Source organism: Odocoileus virginianus, chromosome 5 (assembly GCF_023699985.2).
Source record: "Odocoileus virginianus isolate 20LAN1187 ecotype Illinois chromosome 5, Ovbor_1.2, whole genome shotgun sequence".
Lineage (NCBI taxonomy): Eukaryota > Metazoa > Chordata > Mammalia > Artiodactyla > Cervidae > Odocoileus > Odocoileus virginianus.
The window spans coordinates 12,980,305-13,003,310 of NC_069678.1; the positions used below are offsets into that span (position 1 = coordinate 12,980,305).

The following is a 23,006-nucleotide window of genomic DNA, read 5'->3' on the forward strand; positions in this document are numbered from 1 at the left end:
GGCCGCTGGCTCAAGAACATAACAGTGCAGGTCCAGAGCAGTGGTCCTCACACCTGACTCAGAGCCCTGGAGCCTGGAGCCCTATCTCCCTTCAACCAGGGCTCCTGGACACCAATCTGTTCTACTCAGTGAGCCTTGGCCTAAATTTCAGGCTTGAAGAAAGGATTCTGCTGCTTTAAACAAACAAACCCTCTAGACCAGAGGTCTGTGAATTTTTTCTTTAAAAAGCTAAATCATAAGTATCTCATGCTTCGCAGGCCATACAGTCTCCACTGAGATGACTCAACTCTGCCATTGCAGCGTGAATGCAGTTGTGGACAACACAATTAAAGGAATGAGTGTGGCTGTGCCCCCAATAAAACTAGATTTTTAAGAACAGGCGGCATGGGCAGATTTGGCCCATGGGTCATAGTTTGCACACTCCTGCTCTAGAGGAATGGGCCATGTCTAGAACCCAAGTTCAGACTGAGAGCAGTGCCCCCCCAACCTTGCTCAACTCGGAGCAGCAGAGAAAATGAAAGATCAGTGCCATACAGGAAAGAGGCTGCTGGCAGCCAGTGGGACACAGGCACCGGCTGGAGGGATCCCCGTCTCAGCCCACCTGTAAACCCAGCACGGCCCACTGCCTGAAGAGCTCCAACTCCAGAGCCAGGAAGGGAAACGGAGCCCCACACTGAGCAACATGAGGTAACGGGATGGAAGGAGGCACAGAGATGACAGCCATGCTCGAGCCAGAAAAGGTGCATGCTCAAGGGTGGACAGCACTCTAATAGGCCGGTGGGGGGGGGGGGGTGCGGAGGGGACAGGAAGGGCCCAGATGGAGGCACAAGATGACCCCAGAGCCCTGCCAGCTCTGTGATTCCAGAGATGGAATAGTGGGGGACGGTGGCAGGGGGCCCATGCCTCCTAAAGAAAGCCACTCTGAAAGGGTCCTGGGAGGAGTCCCGGCCACATGCCAGCCCTCCTCCAGAGTTCCCCTTCTGCAGAGTCCCTGCGGGAGAGCCACCAGTGTCCAGGGGGGTGGGCTCTCACCTCCCCCACCCAACCCAGACAGAGGTGTCACTGGAACCCCCTCCCCAGCCCCCATTTCAGCGGTTGCTGGGTTTCTCTGGAGCCTTTACATATCCACTCAACTGTGCTCCACTGGGTTCCACAGCAGATGCCGAAGTTCCGCCTTGGCCATAGAGGGGAGCAGAGAGGGCCAGCAGGGACTCTGTGGACTTGGAAGGAGCCAGGAATATCCCTCCCCACTGTCTCCCATTACCAGGACTTTCCCTCAGGCCTTCCCTTGCTCAGCTAGCTGGGAAGAGCACTTCTGCTGAGTCCAGGTATCTCTGGAAAACAATGTAGCTCCCTCTCCACTCCAGGAAGGACCCTCCACCCCTCCCTCTGTCTTCCCAGGGAGAAATCCCCAAACATGTTTCCCTTCTTTCCTACCCTCAGGGTGCTCCATGGGCCCTGGACCTTCTACTGTCCACCTTCATGCATGCCCTAGGACATCACCAACAACAGCCCAGTCAACTCTGAGCTGGCTGAGCTGACATCTGGACCCAGAACCAGCTCCAGCCATCCCATCCCTTGCCTGTGACCCCAACCTCTGCCAAACACTGTAAAGGCTCTACTCCAAGGATTTCGGCTCCTCTGCCTTCCAGTGCAACCCAAAGGCTGTATTTTCCAGAGTTTCAGTAGTATGGGCTTGGCAGGGAAGGAGGGGAGGAAATACTGAGGGCAAGGGAGGGCTAAGAAAGGGCTTTCTTAAAATTTAATTTTTCAAGAAGAGGGCTATTAAAAAAGGATTCTCTGGCCTAGCCTTGAAAACCCCAATCTAGATTGGTAAATGCAGTCACCATAACCCTACTCTGGTTTATAGCATCTACCTCTGTCCCTCTCCTATTTTATACTACCTCATTCTTGCCACCTTTTGTTCATCAGCAAATTTTTGCTGAGATATAACCACTCTCAGCTTATGGCCCATGCTCTCTTTGTTCTCATAATCCTCAGAAGAGTCACTCCTACAATCTAACTTCTTTCCTTAGGCCCTCCCAAAATTACTGACTCTCACAGTATTTTAATCTTTTCTTTCTAGCACTTATCATGAATGTGTGTGTGTGTGAAAGTCGCTCAGTTGTGTACAACTCTTTGCGACCCCATGGACTGTACAGTCCATGGAATTTTCCAGGCCAGAATACTGGAGTGGGGAGCCCTTTCCTTCTCCAGGGGATCTTCCCAACCCAGGGATGGAACCCAGGTCTCTCCCATTGCAGCCAGATTCTTTACCAGCTGAGCCACCAGGGACACCCAAAAATGCTGCAGTGGGTAGCCTATCCCTTTTCCAGCGGATCTTGACCCAGGGATCAAACTGGGGTCTCCCGCATTGTGAGCGGAGTCTTCACCAGCTGAGCCACCAGGGAACCCTACCATGAATGTAAATAATCATAATTCCGTGCTTCTGTTTAATGCCTGGCTCCCCTATAGGACTGAAGCTTTATGAGAGCAGGAACTACGTCTGTATTCTTCACCACTCTATCCCCTGTGAAGATGAACTCAAGAAATGTCTGTTGAAAGGAAGAGCGGGGTGTTTTATTGACCCTGTGAGAAGTTCTTCCTGAGGTCTCACTTCCATTAGTCCTTCTGTAGGACCAGCTCCCCTCACTCTGTGCTCTGTGGAAACATAACTCTTCCTCTCCCAGCTGCACCAATAGCCTGCCTGTTTGGACACCATCTCCCCTCCAACCACCCCTGCCACCTCAGTCCTCAACCCTCCCTACCCTCAGGTTGGTGGGTACAGAGGGTGAGACTCTGAAGTCTTCTAAGGAGCAGCCCTGAGCACATGGAGATGGAGAGGATGGGGTTGCTTAGGCAACTGTCGCCTGGCAACCAGCTCTCTGGTTGATCTCCTACACCGCCCCCCCCCCACCCCCGCCTCATGCTGGGGGAGCTGGGATGCAAGAGGGATCAGGACTGAGAAGACAGGGAAGGCACAGAGACCCACTGAGCCTCCGCTGACAGAGGAAGGTCAGGGTTAAAAGGGCCAGGCCTCACCTACCCCCAGTCCCTGCCAAGGTAGCCCAAAGCACTTTCTATAACTCCAGGCTCCCGTGGCCCCTTCCCCACTGCTACTCCTACCTCTGTGCCAACACTGCCCAAGGAGAAGCTGCCCCTACCTCGGGCAGTCCTTCTTCCTAACCAGGAGCCGTCCCAGAGAAAGCAGGCTCAGTCTGTACTCCCCTCTTTCCCCTTCTGCTATCCAGCCGTTCTACATTACTGCAGAGTCTTGGAAGGCTTGGGGGCAAGAACAAGAACTCAGCCTTTACTTTGGTAAAAGGGCTGGCTGGGGCCTGGGTGGGCACGATGAACCCTAAACTGACCCTATCCAAGGTATGGAGGCCTACATTGTCCAAGCTTCCCTGCTAGACAATTAGGGAAATTTTAATGAACACCTGGACCTCCTTAATTAGCCCTCTGCCTAATTACCTAACCAACTGCCAGCAGCCAGAGGCCTGAGCATCTGTTATCCAGATGTGAGCCTTTTCCTCCTCGCCCGGCCCAGCCCCATTCCTCTTCCCCTCTCTAATCACTCCTCCTCTAGGAAGCCCTCCCAGATAACCTGGCTTTTGGCTGCTTCTCCTGGAAGCCAAAGGCTTGGGAGGGTGGAAAGCTGCTATGGAGACGGGGTTGTCCAGAATGGTCTTTCTGCTCCAGTGGCCCCAGGGCCCACTCAGTCCTGACCTCAGGCCACAGCTATGATTCGGGCTGGCAGCATCGCTGTCACTGAAAGTCCCCCCTCAAAGGCTCCAGCTGACTCTGATTCACCTACTCTGGGTAGTGCTGGGAGGACAGGACTGGGGAGTAAGTGGGAGCAGACAGAGAGAGGGCCTCACCCCACAGAGACAGAAGGAGTGAAGCACAAGGGGGATGGCAGCTGAGCTGAGCCCCAGGGAGGCAGGCGAGGACCCACTGTGGAGAAGGGAGGCTGCAGGGAAGCCGTTGCTAGTGGGGTGCAAAGAGGGCAGGAGGCTTCTCTCACAACACTCGTGACAAGAAGGAGAGGCTGAGGGAGGGAACCAGACAGGGTGGGGTTCCAGGAGGACCCCACGGACAGCCAGTTTTCTCCGCTGGGCCACAGACCCAACAGGAACATGTGGGTTGTACTGACAAGCAAAGGAGGTGTAAATAATAAATGAAGTGTACCCTAAAGGGGGTCTTGGAGGGGGCATGGGAGAAGTAACAGGCCCCTGCCTCCCCCAATGTAACACCTCTTGGTACCTGAGCAATAGTCAAACCATTCTCGGGTTTCAGAATGATGCTATCTCAGTTCCTGTGTGAGGGTGGCCTGGGGCCAGCTGGAGGAGTGGGGGGAGCGGTCAGGGCAGCCGCTCCGAGCTGGAGCTGCCGTTGCAGCAGGGCTGCCCTTCCTGGGGGAGCTGCAGGACAGGCGCCTCCAAAGGTAACCCCCACCTCCTCTCTCCTGCTGCTGTCAGGGGACCACCTACCTCCCCGCTCCCCTTCCACCCAGATCCATCCTCCGTCCCAGTGGCCCAGAGGCTCCAGGCACTGCAGAGCATCTGCTTTCAGAGCTGCCACACTGGCGCAAGTCAAAACGGAGCAGCTGCCCAGAGAGGCTGAGTGAGCAGCCCCGTCACAGAGCAACGGGCTTCAAACCCCTGCTCTTCCACAGTGAGAAAGGCAACTCTCATTAAGCAGGCCCTTCATCCCTTCCTCCCAGGCTGCTCAGGGCTGCAGGCTGTGGACGGGAAGGGAAGGCAAGAGGCGCTGGAGACAGCTGTCATCCCTCCTCCCGCCCCTTCCCTGTGGCTGGGCTGCAGGGCATGAAATAAGCAGCAGGCGCTGGGGGAGGGGGTGACAATCCAATCCACCTGTCACCCCCACAGTCAGGCGGCCTCAAGCAGCCTGCTCACTAACAAGGGAGGAGGCGTGGGTGAGGCAGACACAGAGGGGGGTGGCAAAGGGGGACAGACGCACAGACGCAGGAAAAGAGACACAGAAAAAGTAGAGTCCAAGAGGAAGGCAGAGTGCGGGGCAGAGGTGGACAGGGAGAGAGGAAGCCAGAGGAGAGAGGGAGAGGCAGGAGACCAGAGACAAAGATTCAGAGAGAGGTGGGCAGAGAACAAGAGGCAGGTTCAACAACTGCTTGCAGCGCCCTGATGCTAGGCTGGGCACGGGGGCATAACTCGACAGGACTCCAGCCCCGCCCCGAAAACCTGCAGTCCTGCCAAGGGACAGACAAGGGCAGGGCAGGGCAGGGAGACCAGGGAGACCTTCAGGCCAGGACTGGGCCCAGACCTAGCCTGGGACAGAGCATCTCGGCTCCTGGGCTCTGGCGAGGTCTAGGCTTGAGGGCAGGCAGGCCATCAGAGTGGGTGAGTGGAGGTAAGTGTAAGGCCCAGGAGCCCTCTCAACACCCTGGGCACTGCCTCCATTCCTGCCCCACTCCAGGGCTCACGACCTTTCAAGCCACTCTCTCTAAGCACAGACACAGGCTGGGTGGGGGCTCTGGAAGATGGGTGGGCAGGTGAGCTCAGGGACCACTGAGAGGTGGGGCCCAGGCAGGAGTCCTGGGGTTTGCAGCCTCAGGGGTATGCAGAGCCCTTTCTTCACAAACGCTGTACTAGTCCTGGAGCTGGGGGCATTCCCCTCCCCTCAAAGTCTGGGCCAAAGCAGGGCCCCTCGTCCTGACCCTGCACAGTCCAATTCTCACACGCCCAGCCAGCTCCCCACCCACAGCTCCCCGGCTCCTCTCTGCTCTCCTTTCTCTCTGCCCCCTCTGCTCCCCCTCCCACGCACTTGCCCTGGAGTTCTAGGGTCTGCTCTCAAAGGCACAGGCCAGACCCTCCCCATCCTCCTCCTCCTCCCTTCAACGCACAGTTTGGCAGCCTCACTCCCCAAACCCCTGGTTCCCACCATCGTCCCCTCCCTCGGGGACTCCCCTCCCCCAGCCCAGCAGCCTCAGGGCTGGGCAGGGGCTATTTTTAGTCTGGGCACTGAGCTAATTTTAACTCACCGACAGGGGACCTGGGGGCGGGCTGTCGGGCTGGGGGGAGGGAGAGAAGGACCAGTCCAAGAAAGCTGGACATGGGGCAAGGGGGGGGGTCTTAGGTCCCAGGCGCCCTAAGTGGAGGCAGGCACTGCAGCCCCAGTTGAAGGCACAGGAATCGACCTGCCAAGAGGAGTACCCGGTGTGGGGAAAAGGACTAGGGGCCCTCCCTCCAGCTTCCGCTGGACAACTCTCCCGAGCCCCACCCTAGGCTTCCCGCCCTCTTCTCCTTGGCAAGTCTCCTGGGATGGGTCATCCTGTTCTCTGCCCAGGAGATGCCTCTCTCGTGAGGGTCTGTCTCCTGAGCCTCCTCCGCTGCTTCCCCACCCCAGCTTGTCCTTCCTGTAGTCTAGCTCTCATCCTTCCTGTAGCAGCTCAGAGGCCCAATGGCTCCCTACAGAGGCAGCTGCTGACCCCCACCGCCAACCTCCAGCTCTTCCCACCCAGCTCTGGCCTTCCATTAGTGGCCTCTGGGCTGGCTCCCAGGACCCACCCTAGTCCCCACAGGTTCCGGAGCCACGCTGCTGACCTCAGAAATAAGTTGGGGCGGGGGGAGTAACAGGAGATTGAGTCCTAGTAGAAAAGGGACAGGTGAGGAAGGGTAATGAACAGCCCAGGGAAATACCGGGACTCTGGGGAGGGATTCTGGGTGCTTGGGTTCAAGTCCCTGCCCCCTCCAGGGTTCACCCCCCTCCCCTGGCCAGTACAATGGGTAGGTGGCATGGACCAGGTACCCTAGTGCCCTTCCAGCCTAGACATTCTGTTCCTATGCTCTTTATAGAGCCCCAAAGAAACGGAGGTCAGGACTCTGGTGACACCATGGAGAGGTAACAGAGTAGACGGCCCGGTGACGTGCCCTGTCCTCTAGCTTAGGAGGGGAGGGCAACGTGGAGGCCAGAAGAAAGAAGGCACAGGCCTGACGGAGAGGGGGTGCTTTCGGAACGATAACCTCCACAACAGATGGCCAAGGTTTGACAGAGGCTCGTGGTAGGTCAGGGCAGGTGCCAGGCGGGGCACACAGGCCCCAGCGGCAGAGGTTCTGCCAAACAAATCCCCTCACACACATAGAATGCCTATCCGACCCAGGGCTTGGGGACCTACTTCTGGTTACAGCAGTGACTGACCCAAGGTCACTGTCATGGTCATTAGGGCAGCCAGCTCTGGAAGCCGAGCTGGAGCCTTGCTTCATGCTCTAGCTAGCAGGCCGATCAGTAATGACTCACTACTTCTCATCTGCATGGGCATTTGCATAGTGTATTTGATCTTATTCCATCAACATCTACTTCCCATTCCAGGACCTGGGACACCCCCACCTAGCATCCCTAGGCACTTAGGGACCCTAAGTGGAGTTCTTGGCACCTCAGATCTCCCATCTCATCCTGCTTCAGAAAACATCCCTCATTTGATCCAGTGGTACTGTCTAGAGCTCTCAATCCAACAGGGTCCTCCACTCTTGTCGAGGTCCCCTGTCCAGAAAAGGATGTGAGGGGAGAAGGTGAAATTATGAGAAACAACTGAGCACTGGAGCTAGAGGCATTTTATAAGATTCATGAGGTAAAGCATGATCAACAACGGCCTGGGGTTCCTCCGGAGAAAAGCCCTGGTCCCCTCTTTAGTGACAAGGTTGGGGCAGTGGTAGGATAGGGGTTCTTTTTTTAAAATTTTATTTTATTATTATTATTTTTTTCGTCCTTTACTTCTATTTCTGTCTCCATGTCTAAAGTCCACTCTCAAGAGTGCAAAGTGAGAGGAAACAGCCTAGTACAGTGTGCAAGACAGATGTTAAGACTACAGAGAGGACTTTCCAGGGCTGTCTTTGAACTCACAGTCATCTCTGGGGCTAAAATTTGCTTTGTTAGACGTTACTCGACCAAACATGGGCAGCTGGTAACACCTGGGCGGGGATGATGGCCACAGCATTACAGTCCAACCATGGGAGCTAGAAGACAACCGATCCCTTGCCTATATTGAAGAGGTCAAACTGACCTCTGTCTGTCCAGTCAGAATACCTGCGCTTCCAGCCATAGCCCCTGAAACAATGAAGCCAAGCAGCGGTCGCCTATCCCAGCAAGTCCTTCCTGCTATCTAACCACCACCCCTCCCACCGCAGCCAACCCTCCCCTTGCGACCCAGGCTCACTCCACTCCTCTGGATCAGAGCGGTGGACAGGGGCCCCTGGCCATCGAGGTCTCGGCTGAGGGGAGGTGGGGCGGTTGGGACGGTTACTGTGTCACCTTCCACCTCCCCACCCAACTTCCCTCTGGGGTCTCAGGAGACAGAAGTGAAAGTGGCAGCTGGGGCCTTGGGGGCGGGTCAGCTTGAGAGCCGTTGGGGTGAGCACAATGCCACCAGTGCTGGGTCTGGGCTGCCTGCCGTTGCAGCAGGTGGGCTGATGGTTAGATCAGGAGAGGGACTGCCCATGGAAATCAGGGCTTGGGAAAACTATGATGTGTGGGCCCCTGGCCAAAGGAAGAGCAAGCTGAAGAGGAAAAAGTGGAGAGAAGCAGGCAGTACAGACTCAGAAGAGCACTCTCCTCCAGGGCAGTGGTTTGTTCCCTTGTTTAAAGCAGCAGGATCCTTTTTTTACCATCCACAGAACAGGGGCAAGGCTGCTCAGGCTGAAGCAGATGAAGGGATTGCATGTCCTGACTGCTGGGACAGGACAGCAAGGAGAGAAGGGAGGGGCCTGAGGCAGGGCCCTCACACATGGGACAGCACCAATTCCAATAGAAGGGAAGGTAGAGGAGCAGAATGCAAAGTGTTCACCTACTATTACCACCTGCTCCCCCACCCCAAAGAGGCCAATCCAATCAGGGAGAGCAAATCCTCCTAGAGACATCATGACCGCGGGAAGCCACCGAGGATTTAAAGGGGCCGCTCAGGGTGGCAGCTGGATCTCCTTCTGACTCGAAGGACAGTCCTCTAAGCCCCTGGCAAGGGAGGGCAGGCAGTGCGGCTGCGTGGGCCTGCTGAGGCGGCCAGCCAGGCAGCTCTTACAGGATTAGCTTGCTGCTTTCAGGAAAGGTGCCAGGTGAGGCTAAGATGCCCAGCCAGATGGAGCACCCCCCGCCCCCACGGCAGACAGTGTGTGTGTGTGGGGGGGGGGAGTACCTGCACAGATCTATGCAAACACCTGCCCCCAGATTTGATCCACACCCTTCACCAATACGCATTTTCTCACCCTTTCTTGAAGATAGTGTACAAAGACCCTTCTGATTACTGACAATGAGGATCCCTGTGTACCCAGCTTTCTCTGCCATTTCTACCATCAAGAGCTACCCTTCGTCTAAGGAGGAAGTCCAGTCTATTGTCTCCTCTCAAACCTTCTGCTACACTTTACAACCAGGGCCCCACCCCAGCGAGCAGGTGAGGAGGCCCAGAGGTTCCTCCTCTCTGCTCCGTGTCAGCTCCCCACCCTCTGGGCTGACAGGTGGGGGAGACAACAGCGAACAGCTGGGCCAGGACACCTGTCCCCACCCAGGCAGCCTGGGCCCCACAGGCCTGCCATGGGGCATACATAGGGGAGTCAGCAGAGAGGGGCGGGTGGCTGTGGGGGGTGGAGGGAAGGGGCTCAGAGGTCCAGAGATGTGACTGGGAAGGCCTGAAGCAACACTTTCAAAACCAGCCTTTCCTCCAGGTCTACCCCCAACCATCAATACACACAGGCTCTAAAGGTTTGAGGTCATCGGCCCCACCCCCTTGCCTCTGTGTTACTTGATCCAACTGGAGCAGGGAGGCTCCACAAAGAGACCAACCCTCCTCTCCCCACCCACACCCACTCCTGCAGTTGGTCTTCCCTGGAGGTCTAAGCATCAGCTCTCTCTTACTCCTCGTTCTCCCAACCCTCAATCCCAAGTATTTGCTGGCAGGGGTGGGGGCAGGGAAATCATGAGAGATAAGTAAGCATGCAGCCAGAGGGATCTGCTAAGACTCTGGGGTGAAACGAGGAGGGGACAGTTCTGAGACAAGGAGATGGCGGATGGGGAGGGCAGAGCTGGGCTCAGCCTCCCAAGCCCACCCCTGGGTCTTCTCAGAGCCCTCCTCAGCCCCCCTCACACCAGGTTCCTTCCTGGGACACAGTGCGCCCCTGCCCCACCTTCTGACCACGGCCTTAGCAGGCAAGTCCAGGGCCAGGCTGGAGCTGACGTCTGGAAGAAAGGATACAGTCACTTTCCAAGCACCCACTCTGTGTTGAGTACCACATGTTTTCCCATGGGAACTTTTAACCTTTTTTTTCCCAGGGGAGGCATCTCTGTTTCATAGAAATGGAAACCAACTCAGAGATGGGCAGGGACTTGCCCAAGGTCACCAGGAGTAAGGGGCAGAGGTGGGCTGGTTGCTGAGCACGGCGCTGCCCCGCACAGCTTGGACTGAGAGCAGGCAGGGTCTCCCTTCCTGGGAGCAACAGCACATTCCTTCCGGGGCAGAGTCCCTACCATTGGGCTCAAGTCAGCCATGCCTCTCAGCCTGCGCACAAGCCCAGGACTCTTGTAGCTCAAATCTTTCCTGATCTAGTCTCTCTCCTCAGTCATCTCATGTGGCAGCTTTAGAAGGTACTAACCAGTACCCAGGAGGGGTCTGAGGTTACCTGTTCCTGCTTACATACCCCTGCTTTGGGAACCTTACCCTGTGACAGTCAATCAGAAGACAACACCTTCTCAGGGAACCAAAGCATGTCCCCCCCCGCCCCCCAACCTGCCACCAGATCCTAATCCTCTGCCTTCCTGTCAGGGAATCCTACTGGGTTGATCCTTCCCTTCAGGGTATCTTCCTCCTACCCCCAGGTATCCCTGGGCCTTCCTTTCCACTGCCCTTCCTGTGGGCAGGATCCTTCCCTTAATCTTAGACAAAAGCCCTTAGCAACTCCTAACTGGGAAAACTCGAGTAAGTCACTTAAATCTCTTACTCAGTCTCCCTAATTACCAAGGAAAAAGCAAATGAAATAGTGTATGAGAAATAAATGAATCTTCCTATGTTTCCATGCCCAGCACAGAGCTTGGCACACAGGGACACAACAAATGGAAGTTTCCTTCCTCCAGTCCCCAGGGATCTCAAAAGTTTTAGTTTTCGGTCTCCAAAGCATATTGGAAAACAGGGTGAGTGGGGTACTGCCTGAGGGTAAAGTGCTCATGACCACTGAGCAAAACAAGCTCCCTCTCTATATGCTTCCCGGGCCTTTCTAACTCCTCAGGGAGTGGCCAGAGCACCACGCCAAGGTCAGTGACCAGGCCTAGAGCCTGAAGCCTCCTGGGAGGCTGGGAGGGTGAGTTTAAGTGAGTAAATATGGTCCCGCCTGGGTGAGGCCAGCAACAGGCTAGAGCTCCAGACAAGTCCCTCTCCTCCCAGCCTACAACAGAGAGAAGAGACAGGAGGCGCAACTGTCATCCCCCAATCCCAAGCTCTCAGGGTCTTGTGCAGAGTCAGTGAACGCATCGCCCAGCTCCACACTAGAGAGGATCAGCCAGAAGCATGGCTAGGCTCCCAGGAAGGGGAGGTTGTGGCCATAGCCTCAAAAAACGGGAAAATCAGATGCAAAGGGCCCTGGGGATCGCCCTAAAATGCCTGAGGGCTCAGATGTAACCTTGATACCTCAGACTGGCCTTGCTTATCTGGGTGAGTGGGGAGTGCGACAGAGACCAGTCACAAACCACCAAAACACCCAGGTGCTCTGCTCACCACAAAGCTAGGTGAAACTCCTGTACATCTGCTGAGTGGACGCACCCAAGGACACGCGGGCAGCATGAGGGGCCAAGGCAGGCTGAGCCAGGGCCACAGAGGGACGAATGGTGGTGGGGATGGAGTGCTGGTTAAGGGGCAGTGATGGAAGTCAGCCAGGGCTCCCCAACTCACACGCCATGCCCTAGCTCTAAACTCAATTCCTCGAGCTCCCTTCAACACTCCTCTCTTTAGGGTTCTCCATGCCTCTGCCTTCTTGCCTCCAGTCCCCTCACCCTGTTCCCAGTCTCTAATTTTCTAGTTATCTTTGCCTTTCAGTACCCCCACCCCCTACAGGATGCAGTGGCTCCAGGGGTGTGGACACACCCATGTGTATGTTGTGCACACCTCCATGCACATGTGCCACTAAACGCTATGGACCTGCCAGATGTATCCGGGCATGCTGGTTTCCAGAGGACCCCCACTCAGCCCCCTGCCAGGGGAAAGGGGCCCAAAGGCTATCATCCCACAGGTCCAGGACAAACTCTCCTCAGGATACTTGCAGTCCCAGGCAGCATGGGAGAAGAGAAGATAAATATTCCAGGAGCCAAACAGCACCATCCACACTAGGCCAAAGTTCAAGGCCTTTCAGCAGAGCCACCAAGAGCCACTGGAGAAGAAAGTACTCTGAGATCTGTCTTTCTCCAGCCAAGCTGGAGCTCGCTCTCTCCCTCGTCTGCCTCCACTGTTAGGCCCTTCCTGAAGTCTAAGCTCCATTCTGCCTGCTGAAGTTGCGGACAGACGGGGACATCAACCACCACACAGAAAGGGGTTCAGCTCCCAGGACTACTAGCACCTGACACCTCCCCCTCAGCCCATGAGTAAGTCACCAAACGGGGACAGGACAGACGGTTGGCCGGACTCCGGCCCCATGACTGGCTCATAAAAGCCACTAGCGATTACAGTGATGCTAAGGCTACGCTGGCCCCGCCACCATCTCTTCCTTCCCTCTAAAAGGGAGATAATTGCCTCAAACCAGTTGGCTTGAGAGCCTGGAGAGTCCCAGCCCTGATCCCAAGGGGTGGGGCGCACCTGTCAGCACACTGCCACAAGACCCAGAACCTGAGCTGAGGTTCCAGGGCCATGTCTGATCCTCAGACCCCCTTCCAGAACCCGGGTGAACACCAGCTATGACCTGTTCCTGAGAGCTGAGATCGCTATTACCCATCCCCCCCAACTCCCCTTCTCCAGTAAGGCCACCATCCTCTGGACTAGAGAGACAAGGAAGCAGGAGGCCTGGCCCTCAACACAACTAGGGAAGAAATGCTGGACCCACCCATTTATTTCTGGCTCCTCTCTCCCCCACAGAGGTCCACAAGTAGGTGGCAAAGTGTCCCACACAGGGTTCCATCCACACCAGGCCAGGGTAAGCACTGAGATTCTGGACCAAAGCCAAATGGGGAGTGCAGGGGGCCTGGCTGGCCAGAAGATGGTTGACAGGAGGAGCAGAGAGGCAGGCCTCTCTGGGGGCACAAGGGCCAGGAAAACCCACAGCACAGAGACATTCCCAGAGCAGAGTCAGGGAGGAGGAGGGGCTAGGCCACAATCAGTGAGGGCCTAACCCCAAGGCTGCTTCTTTCCTATCCTTCTGGGAGGCCAGGGGGCCTCCTCCAGCCTCCTGACTATCGGTTCTCCAGCCCCAACCTGAAGAGTCTACCCTCTGCTTTCTCCCCTCATCACACCTCCCAGGAAAAGCCCAGGAAAGATTAAAAAAAAAAAAAAAAACCTTCTGGAGAGATTATGTAACAAGCAGCCAGAAAGACTATCATATCTCCCAGCCTATGAGAAGAGCCAGGAGCCAAGAGGGGCAGAGTTGGGAAGCCCAGGCTCCTCCAGTCCAGGGACAGCAGGTACAGAGTAGGGGGGACAGCGGGCAGCCCCCGTCACACTCCCAAGTCCCCCACTACTCTGTTCCAGGCACTGCGTATGGCAGACACAACCTCCCATGCCCATCCCCCACTACAAGGGTCCTGCTTCTCCCCTTGGACCAGGGCCTCTGAGGGGAAGGACCATGTCCTCCTTCCTGTGGTCTCTCCCTGCTGTGAAGCCATGCCTGAGAGAGTGGTGGCTGGACTAAAGCATAGACACGCATTTGCTGTGTGACCTCAGATTTAAAAAACAACCTCTCTGGCCTCTCAAGGAGTGTAAGTAAAAGCTCCCCCTTCCCACAGAGAAATCCGAAACCCTTCCCTTTACAAATGTACACACACACAAATATACAAACACATACCAGTAGTGTTGAGAGAGGGATGGCATGGAAGTTACAACAAAGAGAATATGACCACTGAGACCCAAGGGTCCGTATGTCTGCTGGGAAAAGTGGGGAAAGACTTACACATGAACTCCAGTGATTCCCCAGTCACTCTATACAAACGGGTACTCAGCCACCTTCACACTGATCCCACCCCACCCCCATCTTCTGCCCAACACACTGGGAAACCACAGGAAGGAAATTCATTCCCAGGCATGCCGTGGGAGCTGGGACAGCCAGGCTAAGTCCTGGGGCGGGTGTGACCCGGCGGCCACAGGCGGGTGGACATCTGTGAACACTGACATGTGCTTTTTTCAACACTCTCCTTGACTACTAAGACTTCCCTGTTGGGGGTTTGGAGGGGAGTGGGAGGTGGACAGCTCCCTAACTTTAAAACACCCAATCTCCTGCTGGCCTGGGCTCCCCTGCTATTTCGAGGCCAGAGCAGCCCAAGGTCACCGCCCCAGACGTTAAACTTCCCATAGTCCAGGCTGGGCCCTGAATTGCCTAGAAGACCCACAGAGGGAATGGGGGGAAGGGGTGGGAAGGACCATTCCCCCAAACCAAAGAAACCAGGGCTACCGAGACCTCAAAAGGGGGCTGGACACTGAAAAGGGGGACACAGGACCCACCCACTGTACCCTCCCCCAACCAATCAACAATGCGCTGCTTCAAGGGAAGCAGAGAAAGCCTCCCACTCTGAGGACAAACCTGGGATAACCTAGTCAGTGGTTCCAAGGGTGCCCACATTCAGGAGCCCTCCCTTCATTAGGGAGAGACCTCAGGAGGCCTTTGAGAGATTAGCTTGAATCACTAGGGGAAAGGAGACCCTGCCTGTAAGACCAAACCAGACAGGAAAGGGGCTGGCGCTGGAGTGAAAGACTAGATGCATCTCAGTCTCCTCGGCTTTCCGTCCCCCAAAGCCCCCCAACACTCACTGGACCTCCACTCCCAGCCCAGCTCAGCCTGCCATAGGTGAAGAAAGCCCCTGGAGAACTCTCGCCCAGATGTTTAACAGCTGCAAACTTCTGGCCGGGGGTTCTCCAGTTGGGTCTACTGAAAAAACCAGACCAGGGGTCTCGCGGAGAGGGCGAGGAGGTCCCAAGGAAAGGCCCTGCGTGCCCACCTCCGCGGTGACTCCGCGTCCCAACTCCACAGGCACCGGGCAAGCCCGGGCCCCGGACACACACACACACACACACACTCACACCCCAACCCACCACCCCGGTGTCATCTGAACAACATCCCCCCTCCCTCCCCCGCTTCCCAAACAGCTGCGGCTCCCCCCGCCCCCACCCTCCCGCCGCCCTCCCAGGCCCCCTTCTGCACCATTTCGGGCCAAGGAGGAGGGAACTGGCGGCGCAAGGAGAGAGAGGGAGGGAGGGACGGCTGTTAAAATGTCAGTCGCTCCCGGCTGTCACCGGAGACCCCTTCTGAGGATGGCGCCCCTTCCCAGACCACTGGGGGATCCACCGTAACCCCGGGACATCAACAGACCGGCGCTCCCCCAAGCCGTCCGTCCCCACCCCGATCCCAACACCCAAGGGAATTAACAGCCCACTCCACTTGTCCCCGTCAGCCGACTCCCTCACCCAAACAGTCCCCCATGTAATCTCCCACCAACGCCACACGAAAAGAGCCCGCTCCGCGAGTTCCTCCCAGCCCAGGAGGCCACCCCATCCCACCCCTCAGGGGGACGGTCTAGACCACCCTCCACCCCAACCTCAGGACGGGGTGGGGGAGGGGGCCTCTTAAAGCGGCAGGCGCATTATTTTTCTTTACTCACCGGCCCCGCTGGGGGAAGGGAGGGTGTCACGGCTGGGAGAAGGTAGCTCTCGCCCCTAGTCCCGGGGCTCTTCAGCACCTGGAAGCCGCAGCTCCGGGCGGGGGGAATAATTAGTGAGGCCGGCGTCCGCGCGGGCCCTGGGCGGCGCCGGGGGGCCTGGGCCCCCGTCGTGGGCGCGCGGGCGGGCAGGCAGACGGGGGACCGGGGCCGACCGCCCGAGCCGCCTCGGCTGTTGTTGATATTTTGCTTCCTTCCTCCTTTCGGGCTCCAAAGGTAACTCCTCCAGCCCCCGGGAGTCGAGGCCGACGTAGGCACAGCTCAGCCTAGCTTGAGGGGTGGGGGGAACGGGGGTGATGGACAGGCGGGGGGGCCAATGGGAGGAACCCGTGGGGGCGGAGGGGCGGGGCCGTAGCAGGGGCGGTCCCGGAGACGCGGCCCCGCCCCTCGCTTCCCTCGGGCCGGCCGGGCCGGGCAGGGTCGGCCCCCACCCCACCGCCCTTCCAAGCTAGGCTGCGGCGGCGGCAGCGGCAGATCCCTCCGCCTGCCGGGAGGGAGGGAGGGAGGGAGGAAGCTACAGAGCGAGGCAAAGTGGAGAGGCAAGACCCAGAGGCCTCTAAAGGGATCAGCCCGTGCCCATGGTGCCGGCTTTAGCCGGCGGGACGGCCGCCTAGCGCTGCTGCCACCATGCGCTTGAGGAGGTCCTTTCCGGGGAGGTTCAACGAACTGTGCGCATACTCTCCCATGTACTCACGCTATATCGACAACTCCCCCAACCCCCAAGCCCCGAGAGAGTTGGGAGGTGGGAGTCTGGGTAGATAAATTAAGGGTAGATGCTAGGTGTTAAGAAGATTCCATCTCGCTTACTTAGGGTGTGCCGAAGCCCCACTTAAAGAGACAGGTGCATTTCTAGGGGATTACCTGGCGAGCTCGTTTGCTCCCTCTACCTGTGACAGGCCCCCTCCCTTCCCGGGACCCGACTCGGCTGACGCCCAGCAATTTAAAGCGACAGCTCATAGTTCCTGGGTGACCTAATCCCGGGTGCCTGCGGGTCCCAGAGCACTTACAGCCGAGGGGGGCAATTTAAAGGGGCGTGACCTTAATTTCCCCCAGCACAGGAAACGCCCAAAAGCATCTTATTAAAGAAGCAGTAGTAGCTGTTTTAAAAAGTTCATAATTCCTGTTTGCTCCAGGGTGTGGTGAATCGTCTCCTGCCTTGCAACAGAAGTGTGGGTGCCGTGTCTACTGGACCACTGACCCTGTCAGACTTACTCCCCGTTATTCCAATGTCAGGTTCCTAGCTTGAGCTTGACGAAATGATAGAATCTGGCTTAGATCGGAAAGAACCTTGCAGAACAGAAGGACACTCAGTTCTTCACATACTCTAATTTCTACTGGGTCTGATTTACTGGACAAAGACTCAATTCTAGGTTAAGGGTTGAAAAGATAAATATATCCCTGAAAGGGGCTGCATGTTATGGTGATTAGAGGCATCAGCTTTGGGGGAGTCAAGCTGCCTTGGTTCAAATCCTTATTCTACCATTTATTAACTGGGAACAGAGGCACATTACTTAACTTCCCTGTACCCCATGGGTAAAATAGAGATAATGATAATAGTACCTAACTCATAAATTGGTGTGAAGATTAAATTAGTTCATACAAGTAGATTGCTTTGAACGGTAGCCCATGCTGCTTTATAATAAACTCAAGGGCTGGACTGTCAAGACCCCTTTAGGCCCATTATCCCACAGGAGCCTCAGAGGAGGCAAGTTCAGTGGAATTGCTTTGCAAATAGGTTGGAGGCTTGTCTGTGTTTTAAGACAGGAAGCCAGCAGGCTATTTCCTTGGCCTCAGTTTCCATCTCTTCCACCTGACTACTCCTTCTGGAAACCTGATTTAAACTGTTGTACTTTGTCCCCAAAAGTAGCTCCTTAGTTCCCCATTAGATTTAGGAGTTGGGGCCCCAGCACCAGAAGATGTCTGTCTTCCCTACCAGGCACAGCTGGCTTACCTGAAGGACCTCAGGGTAGGCAGGGGGAGCCCATCTGCCTGGTCCCCAAGGACTCTGAGAAGAACAGAGCCTTGTGCCAGGCCTGGGGCTGTGGCAATAGCACGATGGGAAAGTGCCCCCCCCCCCCCTCAACTGGGGAACCTCCCCTCACTTGTGGCCTCTATTTTTAGTGCTTCCCCAGGCTCTAGCTGGAGAAACCGTTTAGTCATCAGGGTGTTTATTTTCCGGCTGTTTCCGACGTCGGGAAAGCAGAATGTTGAGACTGGAGAGATCCAGGGCTGCTGGAAAAGACTTCTTAGGGACGGGCCTGGGAATTCAGCCTTCAGACCACTGGGTCTCAGATCACAGGAAAAAATTAAAGTGGGGAGGGGGCATCCAGGTCCCAGGAGACCAAGGGAACTGGGTCAATCAGCCTGCCTTCAGTTTCTCGAGGCTCTCCCAGCTGAAGACCCCTCTGGCCCCAGCCCTAGTTGAAGGATTCTCTCCCCAAACATTAACAGTCCCAGTACAAATTCTTTTCCAGAGCTGATTCCCAGAACCCCCCTCCCCAATATCCTATATATCTGCGTGGTGAGCCTCCTGCCAGCTTCAGCTCAGCCAATCTCAAGCCTGAGGCAGGCTTGTCAGGGCTGTGATTGGCCAGCTGGCCCTCCCCGCCTTGGAATGTTGGGTCCCTAACAAAGGAATGAGGAAGGAAGGTAGGTGAGTCACCTGGGAGGGCGATACAGGGCCAGGAAGAGCAGGATGGAGAAAGGAAGGGAGGGTGAGCTCAGTAGAGGAGACGAGTATCCTGGACCCTGAGATGCTGAACTGATAATCCAGTAGAAAAAGAGTAGGAAAGAGTAGAACAGGCTAACATTACAAGTGGAATAGAATTTACATATACACTTATTTATAGAACTCATAGAAAAGGAAAAGTAACAAACATGAAGTCTTGATTTCCATGGAGAACTAAGAAAGGATCTAGGGAGTACTGCTGCGAGTTAGACTATAATAAAGACTTCTGGAAAATGACTCAGTATATCTTTTTCTTATAGCCCCTGGACTACTCATCCCAGGATGCACTAGGTGAAAAGTGCCTAGACAGGTTCAGATGCCTGGGTCTCCCTTATCTTTCTCTCCCTTTACCAACTCATCTTTCTTAGAGGAAAGTCACCTAACGTTGCCATAAAATCGCCTATGAGTTAGACAATGCCCACCAAGGTTCTAAAGTGTGTAAACTCCTCTGTACAGTATCATCTTCATCTATTTATATGGCAAAGGGACCTCAACAGCTCCCTTGATTCGTGCTTCCCCAGACACCCCTGTACAACTTAATTTGGAAAGGTCTGCCTCATCCACAAGGGCTGCTGCTCTCCTGACTGTAGTCCTGACTATTGAACTCTGGGATGCCATTACCACCGTTTCAGCCTCTGTCTGGCTGTTCGTTACCCCTCTTGCCTTCTCCACAGCCATCTGGACAATCTCCATCCTCACCTCCATCCATGTCATCCTTTCCATTGGGCTGATCATTCTTCCTCCCAGTTTTCCAGTAATCCCAGCAAAGGTCCCCAATCTCTCCCCACATCTTCCACCTTGCTTGTGTCATCAGCACACGTAATATACTGGTGATTCTTCTGTGTACACATTTTCCATGTGAACTTGTGTTTTCCTGTACCTCTGTATAGTGTACTCTCTGTATCTACCTCATCAGTACACAATACATTGTACTGGCATTCTTGGTTTCTAATTTACTGTCTTTCACTAATTTTGAGCTCCTTGAGGGCATCAGTTTAACTCAACTTTGAGCTTTGCAGGGGCTGGCATGGTATGCGCTCAGCATTCTGTTGCATGAATCTCTGTATGTGTTTGTAGCTGCCTAACTAAGATTACAAAAAACTTTATTGAACACCTCTATTTGTCTATTGATAACTGCGCTAGGCCAGGGATAGGGCTCTGATCTGGGACCGATCAAGTCCCATTCTGGGCTGGGGGTAGGGCGCGGGGAGGAGTCAGGCAGAGAGATGACCAAGACTGTTGGCAGAGCTGTGCCCCAAGCTCAGTGCCAGGGCGCCTGGGGCCAGGCCCGGGGCAAAGGGCAGACGCCCCACCCTGGAACTGAAGGGGGCAGGGACGGGGTGCCTAAGCCGGGTCCTGGGTCAGTGCCCCCCAACACGAGTTCCCTGCCCCCGGCTGGGCAGGATGTGGTGGCAGCTGCAGGAGGGTGGGCAGGATGTGGGGGTGGGGGCAGCTGAAACCAAGCCTGACAGTCGACTCCCCAGCTCCTCCCTTTTTCCCTCTCCCCACCCCCCCCACCGCCCCCTCCAGGTCACGTGGTTCCAGCCCAGGCACCGAGGGACTATTTCCCTCTTTCCGCGGAAGGACATAATCGACATCGCAAACTCTAGTCACGACAGACTTTAGCTGTACCACGCCTTTTTCTTAAATCCTAGCGCAAGACAGAAAGTTTTCCAAATACACAAATGTTTAAAGCCTTGAGCGCTAAGCCTGGAGTGGCCCCTTTAAATGCAAATAAACCGCCCTCTGGTTTTCGCCCCCCCACCCCCATCCCAACTTCGCTCCTCGTGCCCAGACTCCGCCAGCTGCCATTGACGTCACGCGTGCGTCAGCGTCGCCAGCCCAACCAGACGGCACGTGGGGGGAAGAAGGTGGCCTTAAAGGGCCAGACGCTTTGGTCCTGCCGGGTTACTACTGTGAGGTTTGGCCTTGAAAAAGAGAAATGAAATGCGAGGTGGGAAGATCTATTGGAACAGAAAGAAATGCAGGATAGACGTTAGGAAGGACTTCCCAGAGTAGGACGGCCGGGCCTTTCCTCTAGATTACCCATTTGGGTATTTGTCCCTGGGAGAGAATAGAACAACTCTGAGGGGAAAGGCAACTTGGCTCCACGACTCACCCAATTATAATTTCAGCCTTTTTTCTATCCCTGCAGAGCATGTCCACAGCGCAAGGACTTCGGTCACTTCAGAATCCTCGCCACCAAGAGCAAAGGACGGAGTATCTAGATACTCAGTTTAAGAATTTGTAGAATGAATGAAGTACAGGGCAAAAACACATCTTTCCCTGATTGCCCCACCAAACCACACATAGCACATATCCAAAGCTAAAGACAATCTTGCTCTCTTTTGAATATCCATGGCATTTAATGAACTTACATCTTTCTTCCATGTATTAGCCACCACAAACAAGGACACTGGTTAAGAGCACAGAACTCGTTATCACGGCACACAGGTTCCAATTCCATTTACAAGCTGAGTGACTGGACAGATCTCTTCTTGGTTCTACTAACTGTCTAATGAGGGTAATGCTGCTTAGACCACAGACTTTTTAGAGAATTAAATGGGACAATTTCTGCGAAGTTCCTATATGGTATCTAATTCATAGTAAGCGCTCAAAAATGGTGGAGAGTAGCTTTTAAGATGGCCATCTTCCCTACTAAATTTCAGGCTTCTTGAGAGCAAGGAGCTTGCCATACTAATTTATTCCCAGCACCAACACAAGGCAAGACTTACAGTTGGTGCTTTTGAAATGTTTGTTGAATGAATAAACACGAATGAATGAGTATAAGTATTTCAGTATTTCCTGAAATCTGACCTCTAAACCCACCCCTGAAATTGTTATCTAAAGGGAGAAAATGTGACAAGTGCCCCCTCTGTGCCCCAGGTTTTTAAAGCCTCAGGGTAGAGTTGGGGTGAGGCCCTAATCTCTGCGGTTGAACCAAAAGTATTATGCAAACAAGCCACAAATGATTGGTCTGTAATGGAGAACTGAGGGGGCCCTTCCCACCACTCCCCATCCCCAGCTCAGCTGTTAAAGCTCTGTCCCAGCAAACCCAGGCTGGGCATGTGCCAGGAACACAGGACACCAGGGAGCTAGAAGAGGAGAGCTTCTTGCCTCTTCAGAGTTTCTCAGCCCCGACACTAACCCAGCTTTGGTCTTTTCTTCTCTGGAGCCTAGTTCGCCACCCCCTCCCCCAACATACACCCTCAATTCTTCTTTCCCGCCCTGCCTCCCATCCTCCAAGCCAGCCCTCATTCCCCCCAAGGCTTCCCAACAGTTATATGGGGAGTGGGGATGGAGAGGGACACAAGACCTCCTATCACCTGATTCCAGCTCCTTGGCCAGAGGAGCTGTAGCCACCTTCTCCTGATTCAGTCTGTCTTGAAGCTGCTTATCGATCTGATTTTCAATATCTGTCACCATCTCTGAAGTAGAAGGCTGACAGACAACAGAAGGGACTTCCTGCCAGGGGTGGAGCTATGAGCAGAAGGCCGAGAGAGTCCTCTCCTTCCTTGAAGACCAGGAAGAAGCGGTGAGACCCTCCTCTGGCTGACAGCAAACCTGTCACCCCACGAACCCTGGGGGATGCGGGTGGGTTTCCCCCACAGGAATCTCCCATCGGCCTTCTGCTGGCTCCACCCCCTACAGGGGTGGGGTGCCGCCCAGGAGCACTCTGTGTTCTAGAAAACCCGAAAATAACCCGCCTTAGCTGTCCGGCTGCTATTTCTGTCCATCTTGTTTAATTATTCAAACCCAAGTTGGGGAGTGAACTATAAAAAGCTCTCCCACTTGGGGACCCAGGAGAGCTGGGAGACTCGCCAGGTTGCAATAGCAGCAGACCACAGGGTTTGGGTGAGGTCACTCGGTCCGGCCTCCTGCCTGAAAGTTCCATCTGCTGTTTGCTGGCTTCCTCTGCTAGAAGGCAGAATTCAGGCCTCCCTCCCTAAATCTCTCTCATGCCCTCATTTCAGCATCCCTCCAACCCAACCCTGCCTAAGAGCTGGGCTCCACCCCATCTTCCTTTACTCTGGAAGTATTTTTTCAGCCATCTCTTTGCTGACTGCTCCCTAGTCCTGGTTCTTAACCCACAGATGATATCATCAGACCCGAGCCTCGGGAACTGAGGGAGATGGGGTAGGTAAAGAGATCAGGCCAGGTGACACAGACAGGGGGATGGACGCCATGCCCTGGGAAGGCACTCTGTCAGCTGGGGCAGTGCTAGACAGCACTGTTCTGGGTGGGCAGGTTCCTGCCCACTGCAGGTGTTGAACCTCTGCAAGAGCTTCTCTCTGGGACTCTGACATTATAGCTGATGAGATGGAGGGAGAGCAGCAGAGAGGACTTGCTTTTCTGGAGCTAGTCCTCTTCTGGTTGGCCAGAAGTCCAATGTCGGTTTCCATTGAACCTGAAG

General features: G+C 55.2%; 1 protein-coding gene and 2 long non-coding RNA genes across 7 annotated transcripts in view; 1 reads left to right on the top strand and 2 right to left on the bottom strand.

Moving 5' to 3' along the window:
* Positions 1–16,775, bottom strand: part of MEF2D (myocyte enhancer factor 2D) — a 31,180-nt gene extending 14,405 nt beyond the window's left edge. Inside the window, exon 1 of one of the 5 annotated variants that reach the window (XM_020910796.2) lies at positions 15,808–16,775. The gene's annotated coding sequence lies outside the window, so the exon portion shown is untranslated. Of the gene's footprint in view, positions 1–15,613; positions 15,637–15,807 lie in introns of those variants that run through there. The other 4 variants (XM_020910798.2, XM_020910790.2, XM_020910797.2 and 1 more) reach the window with 4 other exon arrangements.
* Positions 16,776–20,202: 3,427 nt separating this feature from the next.
* LOC139035148 (uncharacterized) lies at positions 20,203–22,010 on the bottom strand. Its single transcript, XR_011487704.1, has 3 exons — positions 21,919–22,010; positions 20,712–20,816; positions 20,203–20,520 (listed from the first exon to the last, which is right to left on the bottom strand). It is a non-coding gene; the product is annotated as an uncharacterized lncRNA (long non-coding RNA).
* Positions 20,446–20,902, top strand: LOC139035149 (uncharacterized). The gene is made up of 2 exons (XR_011487705.1): positions 20,446–20,546; positions 20,748–20,902. It is a non-coding gene; the product is annotated as an uncharacterized lncRNA (long non-coding RNA).
* Positions 22,011–23,006: the final 996 nt, after the last annotated feature.